We start from the raw sequence: 13,794 nt of genomic DNA, 5'->3' as shown, positions 1-13,794 counted from the left end.
TGCAAGTCAAAACTACAATGACTCCAGTCAGAATGGCCATCATTAAAAAATCTACAAACAATAAATGCTGGACAGGGTGTGGAGAAAAGGGAACCCTCTTGCACTGTTGGTGGGAATGTAAATTGATACAGCCACTATGGAGACCAGTATGGAGATTCCTTAAAAAACTAAAAATAGAACTACCATATGACCCAGCAGTCCCACTACTGGGGATATACCGTTGTGAAAACCACAATTGTAAGAGTCATGCACCACAGTGTTCATTGCAGCACTGTTTACAAGAGCCAGGACATAGAAGCAACTTAAGTGTCCATTGACAGATGAATGGATAAAGAAGATGTGGCGGGGCTTCTCTGGTGGCGCAGTGGTTGAGAGTCCACCTGCCGATGCAGGGGACACGGGTTCATGCCCCAGTCCAGGAAGATCCCACATGCCGCGGAGTGGCTGTGCCCGTGATCCATGGCCTCTGAGCCTGCGCATCTGGAGCCTGTGCTCCGCAACGGGAGAGGCCACAACAATAAGAGGCACGCGTACCGCAAAAAAAAAAAAAAGATGTGGCATATATATACAATGGAATATTACTCAGCCATAAAAAGATACAAAATTGAGTTATTTGTGGTGAGGTGAATGAATCTAGAGTCTGTCATACAGAGTGAAGTGAGTCATAAAGAGAAAAAAATACCGTATGCTAACACATATATATGGAATCTTAAAAAAAAGAAAGAAAAAAAGGTCTGAAGAACCTAGGGGCAGGACAGGAAAAAAGACACAGACGTAGAGCATGGACTTGAGGACATAGGGAGGGGCAAGGGTAAGCAGGGAAGAAGTGAGAGAATGGCACTGATATATATACATTACCAAATGTAAAATAGATAGCTAGTGGGAAGAAGCCACATAGCACAGGGAGATCAGCTCAGTGCTTTGTGACCACCTAGAGGGGTGGGATAGGGAGGCAGAGTGGAAGGGAGATGCAAGAGGGATCGGCTGTGGGGATATATGTATGGGTATAGGTGATTCACTTTGTTATACGGTAGAAACTAACACAACAATGTAAAGCAATTATACTCCAATAAAATGTTAAGAAAAAAGAATGTTTATAAATGTTTATTGACTGAATTGTACTCCTGGAAGTTTGAAATGCCTGTTGCAGATTTCCAAAACTCTTTTATTATTTATGTGGATCCTGTTGGTAAAATTGAGCTAAAATTTCAGTTATTCCCTGAGTTGTGAATTGGTACCTTGAAAAAGTTTAATTTACTTCACACAGATAAACTGATTTCCCTAAGCAATTTTCCTTTGTTTATTGAGATAACAGCCCCTCTCTTTGGACAGGATTTTTGATTATATCACCCTGTTATAATTTGTGCTTATATTCTAAAACCAACAATGTGTAGATTGGTGTTAATATTTACTTTTCCTTTGAGGCTTTGTTTCTTATATCCTACAATTTAAGCAGTATATTTCTTTCTTTCTTATCTCTGATGAAGAGTCTACCCTCTAATAGGTGATTCATATTAGATGTGAATAAAAAGCAGTATTTTTAAAATTGTTGTAAAATATACATAACAGTTCAATAGCATTATGTACATTCATATTGTTGTGCAACCATCACTACCATCTATCTCCAGAACTTTCTCATCTTCCCAAACTGATCTCTTTACCCAGTAAACAATAACTCTGAATTCCCTCCTCCCCCTGGCCCCTGGTAAGCACCATTCTCCTTTCAGAAACAGTATTTTTTATAATAAGATGAGAGAATGAAGCATGAGGAAAACTTTTTTTTTTTTCTTTTTTGCGGTACGTGGGCCTCTCACTGTTGTGGCCTCTCCTATTGCGGAGCACAGGCTCCGGACTTGCAAGCTCAGCAGCTGTAGCTCACGGGCCCAGCCGCTCTGTGGCATGTGGGATATTCCCGGACCGGGGCATGAACCCATGTCCCCTGCATTGGTAGGTGGACTCTCAACCACTGCACCACCAGGGAAGCCTGGAAAACATATTTTTTAAGATTGCATTAAACATAAACCTAACATTGATTTTATGATTTATTAATAAAATTTTATTTTATTTTTTTAATAAGGAAACCAGTGCGTACTTTATTTTGTTGTCATTCTTAGAATCTTCTTTTGGGAAAAACTCATCAACTCAAAGTTTGCAATATATTCCATAGTAGGTAGCTGCTACTTTTGCTACTGTTTCTTCTTCTTTTCAAGTTTTTGTTTTCATTTCTCTTTTTTACTTTTTATGTTTTTATTGAAGTATAGTCAACATTAAGGTTGTAAATCAGCAAATATTATCCATATGAAGGTAGGTGCTAAGCACTCTAGAGCAGCGGTCCCCAACCTTTTTGGCACCAGGAATCGGTTTCGTGGAAGACAGTTTTTCCACGGTCAGAGGGGAGGGGATGGTTCAGGCAGTAATGTGAGCGACGGGGTGGTTGGTTCAGGCAGTAACGTGAGTGATGGGGAGCGATGGGGAGTGGCAGATGAAGCTTTGCTTAGTTGTTTGCTGCTCACTTCCTGCTGTGTGGCCTGGTTCCTAACAGGCTGCAGACTGGTACCAGTCCACCGCCTAGGGCTTTGGGACCCCTACTGTAGAGAATCCAAGGATAATTAAATTACAAGACTTTCCTCTAGCATCTGTCACTCCCCTTCGCTCCACATTTATGCTATTACCACCTGAACCATCTCTCGCATTACTGCCTGAACCATCCCCCTCCCATCTGTGGAAAAATTATCTTCCACAAAACCAGTCCCTGGTGCCAAAAAGGTTGGGGACTGCTGCCCTAGACAAGCGTTCCATACCTTTTTTCCATTCTTGGACCTTTTTTTGAGTATTTGTTATATAAATGGATTCCGTCCATGAAAATGTATTTCCACAAAACCAGTCCCTGGTGCCAAAAAGGTTGGGGACTGCTGCCCTAGACAAGCGTTCCATACCTTTTTTCCATTCTTGGACCTTTTTTTGAGTATTTGTTATATAAATGGATTCCGTCCATGAAAATGTATTTGTACCTACAGAAACACTATTTTTATATATGATTTCAGAAGGTTCGCAGTCCTCCAGTTAAAAGTCCCATCCCTAAACCCTTGTATACTATTGGTGGGAATGTAAATTGGTACAGCCGCTGGGGAAAACATTATGGAGGTTTCTCAAAAAACTAAAAGTAGAACTACCATATGGCCCAGCAATTCCACTTCTGAATATATATATATATATATATATATATATATATATATATATATATCTGAAAGAAACAAAAACACTAATTCGAAAAGATACATGCCACCCCAATGTTCATAGCAGCATTATTTACAAAAGCCAAGATATGTAAGCAACCCAAATGCCTATTATCAGATGAATGGATAAAGAAGATGTACACACACACACACACACACACACACAATGGAATACTACTCAACTGTAAAAAAGAATGAAAATTTGCTATTCACAACAACATGGATGGATTTGGAGGGTATTATGCTAAGTGAAGTAAGTCAGACAGAGAAAGACAAATACTGTATGATGTTGCTTTTATGTGGAATCCAAAAAAATACAACAAACTAGTGAATATAACAAAAAAAAAACAGACTCACAGATACAAAGAGCAAACTAGTGGTTACTAGTGGGGGCAGTATAGGGGTAGGGGATTTAGAGGTACATACTATTAGATGTAAAATAAGCTACAAGGATATTATATTTTATAATACTTCTAAATGGAACATAACATTTAAAAATTATGAGTCACTATATTGTATGCCTGTAATATTGTACATCAACTATACTCCAAAAAAAAAAAAAAAAAAAAAGGTCCCAGCCCTAGGAGATAGAGCAAGGGGAAGGGCAGGGAGAGGGAGTGGCAGGTAAGAAAAAAAAACATGGATAGCTACAATGTGGAGTATGAGAAGTGCTGTATGAGAGATGTAAACCCCATGGTATGGAGGATCAAAGGAAGAAGAGATCATGAGTTTGAAGAGAATTGTAAAACACATCATGGAGATGAACCTTAAAGAATAAATAAGATTCATTGTAGCACATTGAAGATAGCACCACACCTAGTTTGCTTTGTCTTTTCTTGGGAAAGAAATCTGAAAATGAAACTTCTAGTGTTCTATAATTCTGTTATGGAAACTTAACATATATGTCACTTGCCAAGTCTGCTTCATTAAAAAAATCCAATAGGGCCAGGTACTAAAGATGCTTTTGAAAATACATAAACTTAGCTATATCTGGACTATGACAGTAAAATTGTTGTTTATCAGTATTTTCTAAGTTTTCTATAATGAACGTGTATATTTTTATAATTTAAAAAGTAGATACCACTCATTCTTGTTTTTTTTAAATTGAAGTATAGTTTATTTACAATGTGTTAATTTCTGCTGTACAGCAGTGATTCAGTTATACATATACATACATTCTATTTCACATTCTTTTCCATTATGGTTTATCACAGGATATTGAATATAATTCCCTGTGCTGTGCAGTAGGACCTTGTTGTTTAATGTTTCTATATGTAGTAGTTTGCATCTACTAACCACAAACTCCCACTCCATCCCTCCCCCTCCCCCCTCCCCCCTCGGCAACCACGTCTGTGAGTCTGTTTTTGTTTTGTAAGTATGTCCATTTGTGTCGTATGTAGATTCCACATATAAGTGATATCATATGGTATTTGTATTTGTCTTTCTCTTTCTGACTTCACTTAGTATGATAATCTCTAGGTCCATCCATGCGCTGCAAATGGTATTATTTCATTCTTTTTTATGGCTGAGTAATATTCCATTGTATATATGTACATCACATCTTCTTTATCCATTCATCTGTCAATGGATATTTAGGTTGTTTCCATGTCCTGTCTATTGTAAATAGTGATATTGTGAACATAGGGGTGCATGGTTCTTTGAATTATAGTTTTGTCTGGATATATGCCCAAGAGTAGGATTGCTGGATCATACAGCAACTCTGTTTTTAGTTTTTGAGGAGCCTCCATACTGTTTTCCACAGTGGCGGCACCAACTTACATTCCCACCAACAGTGTAGGAGGGTTCCCTTTTCTCCACACCCTCTCCACCATTTGTTATTTGTAGACTTTTTAATGGTGGCCATTCTGATCAGTGTGAGGTGGTATCTCATTATAGTTTTGATTTACATTTCTCTAATAATTAGCGATGTTGAACATCTTTTCATGTGCCTGTTGGCCATCTGTGTGTCTTTGGAGAAATGTCTATTTAGGTCTTTTGCCCATTTTTTGATTGGGATTTTTTTTCTTTTGTTTTTGAGTTGTGTGAGCTGTTTGTATATTGTGGAAATTAAACCCTGTCGGCCATATCAGTTGCAAATATTTTCTCCCAATCCATAGGTTGTCTTTTCATTTTGTTTATGGTTTCCTTTGCTGAGAAAGCACGCATTCTTTTAAAGACAATAAATTTCTGTGTAAATTGGTACCATGATGATTGGCTGTTATTAATAAACTGCCATTTAATGACAGCCTTCCATATATTTGTTTTTTATTTAATGATCACAGGTGTTATATTATCCCTATTTTCTTAAATCTTTGAAGGGTTAAGTAACTTTCCCAAGACCACACAGTTACAGTGGGTCATAACTGAGGTTCATATCAGTTCTGATTGAGTTTAAAGCTCATGCTCTTAACCTCTACATCAAGCTGCCCTAATACAAAACCCAACAATATTTGACTCATTGGTTTTCTATGTTTAATTCCGGTCCATTCAACCCATTTAGGTTATAATTACTCTTATCTAGGCAATCTCTGATAAAAATAAATTTGTCAATGAATATGCCTAAACCTGTGCACCCATACATGGTGAGTATCCAACCAATGGTCTAGATTGGTGTCTCCTATATTCACATTTTTTGCTTGTTTGTTTTTGACTCCTAAGAGATTGCTTTGGGCCCCTTTATACATCCTGGGAAGGTTGGAGGCAGTCTAGAAGCAGTCTCCTTTGGGCTTTAGGAGGAGAGCCCCAAATGATTCTTGGGAAGACCAATATTGTCTTTGGGCTGACCATACTGGTCTTGGGCATTTGGCTGGTTTCCAGGCACACTAGCTCTCAGTATAGCATTGTAGGTATCAGTGTTAATACAGTCATACTATGGCTTATTATGTCAATGTTAAAATTAATGGCAATGAGAAGACTAGATTTTCTACAGTCAGTATGTCTTAATTCTATAATTAGAAAAAAATAGCAAACAAAGAAAGTATCCTACCAAAAGAATTTGGGGGGGACAGATGCATATGATGATTGTGTCTTTGTGTATGTGTGTTTGCTAAAGGCTTAGTTCCTGAGGTTTGGTTTTATTCAGGCCAATGTCATTTCACAACTAATATATCTAAGTATATACCAGAATTAAGCCAGCTCCCAAGATTTGGATGGAAGGGCACCAACCAAAGGGTTACTGGCCTGGCTTGAACCATGGCTTTCATCAATTTATATAATCTGGAGCAGACTGTCAGAATCATGTCTCCCTTTCTAGACCTAATTGAATTATCTTTTCTCTACTTATGAACCTAATCTTCCTTTCCTCTTATCATTGACTTTAGATCTCTTTTAAGATATGCTGTGTTCTGCTTTTTCTTATGTCCCATATCCCACAAACCACATAAGCTTCTTAGACTCCCATTTGAGACCCCCTGTGATTTGACTTCCCTTCCTTTCCCACTAAACTCCTTCATATACCATGGGATCACTCCCCCAAAAACCTTATATACTCACTGCCCCCTCTTTCCTTCCTTTACTTTCCAAAATCTCTAACTTAGCATACATTTGACCCTCACTTAAAATGTCTTTCCTCCCCAGTCAGTGGGTACCCCAATCCTGCATACCCTTTATTCTAAATGCCTACTACTTAGCATTTTCCCCAAACCTGCATTTAGGAAACATTTCTCCCTCTTTGGAATTCACATAGCATTTTATTTGGACCGTTCCTATAGCACTTCTTATGTTCTCTGTTCAAAACTTGCGTAACTGTGTTATCTTCTCTACCAGACTGTTACACCCTGGAGGGCTAAGGCTCTGTTTCATTCATCTTTGTGTTTCTCAGGATGCTAAACTCAGTGCCTTCCTGTGACCACTCAGGAAGTGTTGATCAATGAATGAGTGTTTTATCTGTGTTGGTATTATCTTCCCAACTAGGTGGTAAGCTGCTTGAATGCAATAATTTTTTCCTATTTATCACAGTATTTCTTAGAGTACCTTTGACAATGGCTTATGCAATTAATATTGATTGAATAAATGACAAAGCTAGTTGACTAATTGTAACTGTTTATGTGAACAGATCTGCGCCCCCTTATCTTTCTTACCATCCTGCTAACTCACTCCTGTGATCTCTCCCACCCCAACTGCTTTTACCTAGGAGCTTTTTTTCTATGTGTAAGTTAAAGCATTTATTTTAAAAAACATACATTTTATTTCACTCTTCCTTTGAGAGAAAAATATTTTCATTTTAGGGATATCTTGATGCTGTCTTTTTTCTTGTACTATATATAACATCCTTGTGGTTAGTTGAAACCTTTTAGTATTAACTTTTTTTGGTGTCTGGGATAATAGTCTGCATGTGGGCAGTTGTTATTTGGTTACATGCAGGCTCTGTATTAAATTACTGGTGAGAATCACTAGCATTGCTCCATTGTAAGTTAATAAATTCTTTTATTTACTTGCAGGGATATTTAGCAAGGTGTTAAGTACCTCTCTCTTTATCCTTACCTGTGGAACACCTGCCTACCCCATAGACTTATAAGGATCAAATGAGATAATGAATATAAAAGCTCCATCTAAATGTATGGTATTTTTTAGAAACTACTTGAACACTTTAAAAGAGGTTTTCAGACAAAGATGTCACAAAGAAAGAAAACTACAGGCCAATATCACTGATGAACATAGATGCAAAAATACTAGCAAACAGAATCCAACAGCACATTAAAAGGATCATACACCATGATCAAGTGGGGTTTATTCCAGGAATGCAAGGATTCTTCAATATACCCAAATCAATCAACGTGATACACCATATTAACAACTTGAAGGAGAAAAACCATATGATCATCTCAATAGATGCAGAGAAAGCTTTCGATAAAATTCAACACCCATTTTTGATTAAAAACCCTGCAGAAAGTAGGCATAGAGGGAACTTCCTCAACATAATAAAGGCCATATATGACAAACCCACAGCCAACAGTGTCCTCAATGGTGAAAAACTGAAACCATTTCCACTAAGATCAGGAACAAGACAAGGTTGCCCACTCTCACCACTCTTATTCAACATAGTTTTGGAAGTTTTAGCCACAGCAATCAGAGATGAAAAAGAAATAAAATGAATCCAAATTGGAAAAGAAGAAGTCAAGCTGTCACTGTTTGCAGATGACATGATACTCTACATAGAGAATCCTAAAGATGCTACCAGAAAACTACTAGAGCTAATCAATGAATTTGTTAAAGTAGCAGGATACAAATTTAATGCACAGAAATCTCTGGCATTCCTATAATATACATTAATGATGAAAAATCTGAAAGAGAAATTAAGGAGACACTCCCATTTACCATTAACAAAAAGAATAAAATATCTAGAAATAAACCTACCTAAGGAGACAAAAGACCTGTATGCAGAAAACTATAAGACACTGATGAAAGAAATTAAAGATGATACAAATACATGGAGAGATATACCATGTTCTTGGATTGGAAGAATCAACATTGTGAAAATGACTCTACTCCCCAAAGCAATCTACAGATTCAATGCAATCCCTATCAAACTACCACTGTCATTTTTCACAGAACTAGAACAAAAAATTTCACAATTTGTATGGAACCACAAAAGACCCCGAATAGCCAAAGCAATCTTGAGAACGAAAAATTGAGCTGGGAGAATCAGGCTCCTGGACTTCAGACTATACTACAGAGCTACAGTAATCAAGACAGTATGGTACTGGCACAAAAACAGAAATATAGATCAATGGAACAGGATAGAAAGCCCAGAGATAAACCCACGCACATATGGTCACCTTATCTTTGATAAAGGAGGCAAGAATATACAATGGAGAAAAGACAACCTCTTCAATAAATGGTGCTGGGAAAATTGGACAGCTACATGTAAATGAATGAGATTAGAACACTCCCTAACACCATACACAAAAATAAACTCAAAATGGATTAGACCTAGGGCTTCCCTGGTGGCGCAGTGGTTGAGATTCCACCTGCTGATGGAGGGGACGCAGGTTCGTGCGCCGGTCCAGGAAGATCCCACATGGTGCGGAGTGGCTGGGCCCATGAGCCATGGCCGCTGAGCCTGCGCGTCCGGAGCCTGTGCTTTGCAGGAGCCTGTACTTCGCAGCGGGGGAGGCCACAACAGTGAGAGGCCCGCGTACCGAAAAAAAAAAAAAAATGGATTAGACCTAAATGTAAGGCCAGAAACTATCAAACTCTTAGAGGAAAACATAGGCAGAACCCTCTGACATAAATCACAGGAAGATCCTTTTTGACCCACCTCCTAGAGAAATGGAAATAAAAGTAAACAAATGGGACCTAATGAAACTTAAAAGCTTTTGCACAGCAAAGGAAACCATAAATAAGACCAAAAGACAACCCTCAGAATGGGAGAAAATATTTGCAAATGAAGCAACTGACAAAGGATTAATCTCCAAAATTTACAAGCAGCTCATGCAGCTCAATAACAAAATAACAAACAACCCAATCCAAAAATGGGCAGAAGACCTAAATAGACACTTCTCCAAAGAAGATATACAGATGGCCAACAAGCACATGAAAGAATGCTCAGCATCATTAATCATTAGAGAAATGCAAATCAAAAGTACAATGAGATATCATCTCACACCAGTCAGAATGGCCATCATCAAAAAATCTAGAAACAGGGCTTCCCTGGTGGCGCAGTGGTTGAGAGTCTGCCTGCCGATGCAGGGGACACGGGTTCATGCCCCGGTCCGGGAAGATCCCACATGCCGCGGAGCGGCTGGGCCCATGATCCATGGCTGCTGAGCCTGTACGTCCTGAGCCTGTGCTCTGCAATGCGAGAGGCCACAGCAGTGAGAGGCCCGCGTACTGCAAAAAAAAAAAAAAAAAAATCCAGAAACAATTAATTCTGGAGAGGGTGTGGAGAAAAGGGAATACTCTTGCACTGTTGGTGGTAATGTAAATTGATACAGCCACTATGGAGAACAGTATGGAGGTTCCTTAAAAATCTACAAATAGAACTACCATATGACCCAGCAATCCCACTACTGGGCATATACCCTAAGCAAACCATAATTCAAAATGAGTCACGTACCAATATGTTCATTGCAGCTCTGTTTACAATAGTCAGGATATGGAAGCAACCTAAGTGTCCATCAACTGATGAATGAATAAAGAAGATGTGGCACATATATAGAATGGAATATATCACTCAGCCATAAAAAGCAACGAAATTGAGTTATTTGTAGTGAGGTGGATGGACCTAGAGTCTGTCATACAGAGTGAAGTAAGTCAGAAAGAGAAAAACAAATACCGTATGCTAACACGTATATATGGAATCTAAGAAAAAAAAAAGTCATGAAGAACCTAGGGTTAAGACGGGAATAAGGACACTGACCTACTAGAGATTGGACTTGAGGATATGGGAAGGGGGAAGGGTAAGCTGTGACAAAGTGAGAGAGTGGCATGGACATGTATACACTACCAAACATAAAATAGATAGCTAGTGGGAAGCAGCCGCATAGCACAGGGAGATCAGCTCGGTGGTTTGTGACCACCTAGAGGGGTGGGATAGGGAGGGTGGGAGGGAGACGCAGGTGGGAAGAGATGTGGGAACATATGTATATATATAACTGATTCACTTTGTTATAAAGCAGAAACTAACACACCGTTATAAAGCAATTATACCCCAATAAAGATGTTAAAAAAAATAAGTAAAAGGTTTTTTTGGGGGAGGGGGCGGATAGTGAAATGTTGTGAATTACAAAGAGCCTTTATATGAACTTTGCATTTCTCCAAGCCATGTTGAGAATGAAATTGTTTTATACTTGTAAAGAGACATCCTTTTGCAAAATTCATGGAGGCAGACCTGTACAAGCAAAAAGACCTTCTTTCTGAATGCTAATTAGCAACTCTTTGTACGTGTTCGATTTTGTTCCATGGGATAGATGACAAGCTTATTATAAGAATAAACTTTAACGAAAAAAATATCATCCTCTTATTTGTGTTAAAATTGTGTAGCAACAATAGTGATAAATGTGTTGACAGTAGTATTAGTGGCTAATGATTTAAATTTGAGCTTATGTGGACTGAATCATTACATACTGCAAGTGCCTTGTATTTGTAGTAATTGCTAGAGGGAAAGGAGACAGAATAGTGTGTGGCAAATAACCGGTTACAGTCTTTGGATTTACTCTTGTCTTGTTGAACCTGCCAAGGGGAAAAGCCAGAGTTATCAGTGCTGGTTTTGTTTTGTTGTTTTTCTTACTTTTTTTTTTTTTGTAATACAGTTTGCTGAGTTTTTGCTTGTTGTTTGTTTCACTTGTAAATTAGTTGGTGCCGTATATTGAATTGGGTAGATTCCATCGTTGACTTCCAAGTTTTTTGTTTTTTGTTTTTTAATGAATAGTGATGAACTCTTGGGAATTATTGAACACTTAACTGCTCATCCATAATGGAAGAGGATTAATATTTCTTTGAGGAACATTATAAGTTCCTTGAAATTTTTGAAAATATATGCACTATGCTAGTATTTGAATTCTAATAAATGTTGCCTAAAATATTTTTCTTCCTTCCTTTGCTTCAACTAAGATCCTCTGTATGACTATCTGAAGACTATCTTAATTTGACTTTAACTCTTGGAATTAAGAGTTTATGCCTCTCATGAAATCTATGAAGCATATTTTTGTTTTTTGAGAGACTGGAGAGTTTTAGTAATTTATTCATATTAAGGTGCTATATTAGTCAGGGTCCTGGCTGGAAAGAGGTGACACATCTTTAAAGGAATTAACAGAGTGGGTTTAATGAAGGGACTAGTTACCGAGGTGTGGGCAGCATTAAGGAAACAAACAAGAGATGGTGAAGTACCCAGAGACTAGTGACAGTAGGAATTTTTACTGTCTCTCTGCCTGAAGGGGCAGAGAGTGAACTGTGTCGGTGGGACCTGGCGACTGCTGAAGCCATGGAGGAGGGGCTGCCTGTTGGGATTTGTGGTCACAGAGGAACAGAGCCAAGGGCAGAACTCCTGCAAGGCAGGGAGGGAGCAGTTGTGTGTGGTACTAATAGTACTAGAGCCTCTTTCTCCTCCCACAGCCTCCTATCCCGCTGATACCTCCTACTGGCAGATCCTTATTGAAAGCCAGAGGGTAAGGAAACTCAGGTGATACAGTCCACAGAGGTCAGCTACCTGGGCACTGATCAGGGCAGAGAATGAAGCAGAGCTTGGGGAAGGTGGAGAGGAAGGAAGTGGAGCACAGCAAGTGGAAAATAACCAGAAGTTTTTTTTTTTCTTCATGATCATCATTATAACTGTGAATTAGTGACTTGCAATACATGAAATACAAAGCAAAGATTCCTGCCCTCTAAAAGTTTGAAGCTAATGCAGATATCAGTAGTACACTCAAATTAGTGAAAATCTATGCTATCAGAAAGCAAAATTTTACTGTCATCAAATTAATGAATAGAATATTTATCTTGGAGATAAACTCTGATATAAGTATATTTTGTTGCAGTGGGGAGTAATGGATAGAAGAGTTTATTCTGATAGGGTAGAGTTATGAAAAAAGTTCTCCTTCACTTCATTAAGTAAAGATTGATGCAGGAATAAAACTTTTGGAAATGGTTCTTAAAAGAGAAGCGACAAAGACTCAACACTCGCAAGGGGAGCAACATGATCCCATCTTGGTCCTCTCTCTTATTCTTCCAGGGGAGGGCAGAGAAAACAGCCAAGTAGTCCTAGTGTGGGGCCTGTTTTGATTTCTTTTCTATAGGGAGGGAGAAGCTACTGTATATGGCAGAGTAGTCAGACAATATGCTAAATATCCATGGGCTCAAGAGAAGCTGCACTACCAGACTGGCGTTACATTATGAAAATGAGACGATGCACTTTCTTCCTGTCTGGACTCTACAGGTAGAAGGAAAGCCACAGGCTTTTCTGCCTCTCATTCACTTAAATGAGATGGGGTGGGAATTTTAAATTAAGCCACCTTAATATTTCAGTCATCGTTTAAAGTGAAAGGCATTTATTGCTTGTGGAAGGCATTGGGCCTTTTGCCACATTAACTGAACTCCTATTCACTCATGATAGATTCTTGAGAAAAAGCTGTACAAATCCACACTAGTATTTTCCCCACCAACAGCAGTTTGGCCTCAATTATCTCTTTTACAGTAATACTCTTTGACTGCCAATTTGGACAGTAGTTTTTATAACATGAAAGCCTATTGGGGTTTGGAGAATCAGAAACTTACTGTTGCCATCGTTAAATAAGTAAATGACCATGGGCCATATTTGGCTACTTCGGATTTTTGTGCCGTTTTTCCCCTACATTTTATAATTTATAATTACCTCAAATTGTAAAGCTTGAAACATGCTTGTACCTAATAGGTGGTAGACTTAGGTCATAGCTTTTCCTGGTATTCAGAGATAGTAAATCTTCATTATGTTTTCAGTTTGTAGTGTGAAACTTTAAAGGAGACAGTCAATTTTGGACTTCTTCCAGGTGTCTTTCCGTGCAAATGTTGGACAGGATTATAATTAATGGATATTTGGCAAAGAATCGCATGATGTGGAAGAGAATTATTGTTTTAGCCATCAAAT

The 13,794-nt window shown here is 38.4% G+C and overlaps 1 protein-coding gene across 5 annotated transcripts in view; it reads left to right on the top strand.

The window, feature by feature from the left end:
• The window catches only part of NUBPL (NUBP iron-sulfur cluster assembly factor, mitochondrial), a gene marked incomplete at its 5' end in the record, with an annotated part of 331,565 nt that overhangs the window by 276,281 nt on the left and 41,490 nt on the right, over positions 1-13,794 (top strand). The gene's annotated exons all lie outside the window — the stretch shown is intronic.

The sequence above is a fragment of the Leucopleurus acutus genome (assembly GCF_964270905.1).
Source record: "Leucopleurus acutus genome assembly, chromosome: 1".
Taxonomy (NCBI): Eukaryota; Metazoa; Chordata; class Mammalia; order Artiodactyla; family Delphinidae; genus Leucopleurus; species Leucopleurus acutus.
This window is presented reverse-complemented; position numbering and strand designations above follow the sequence as displayed.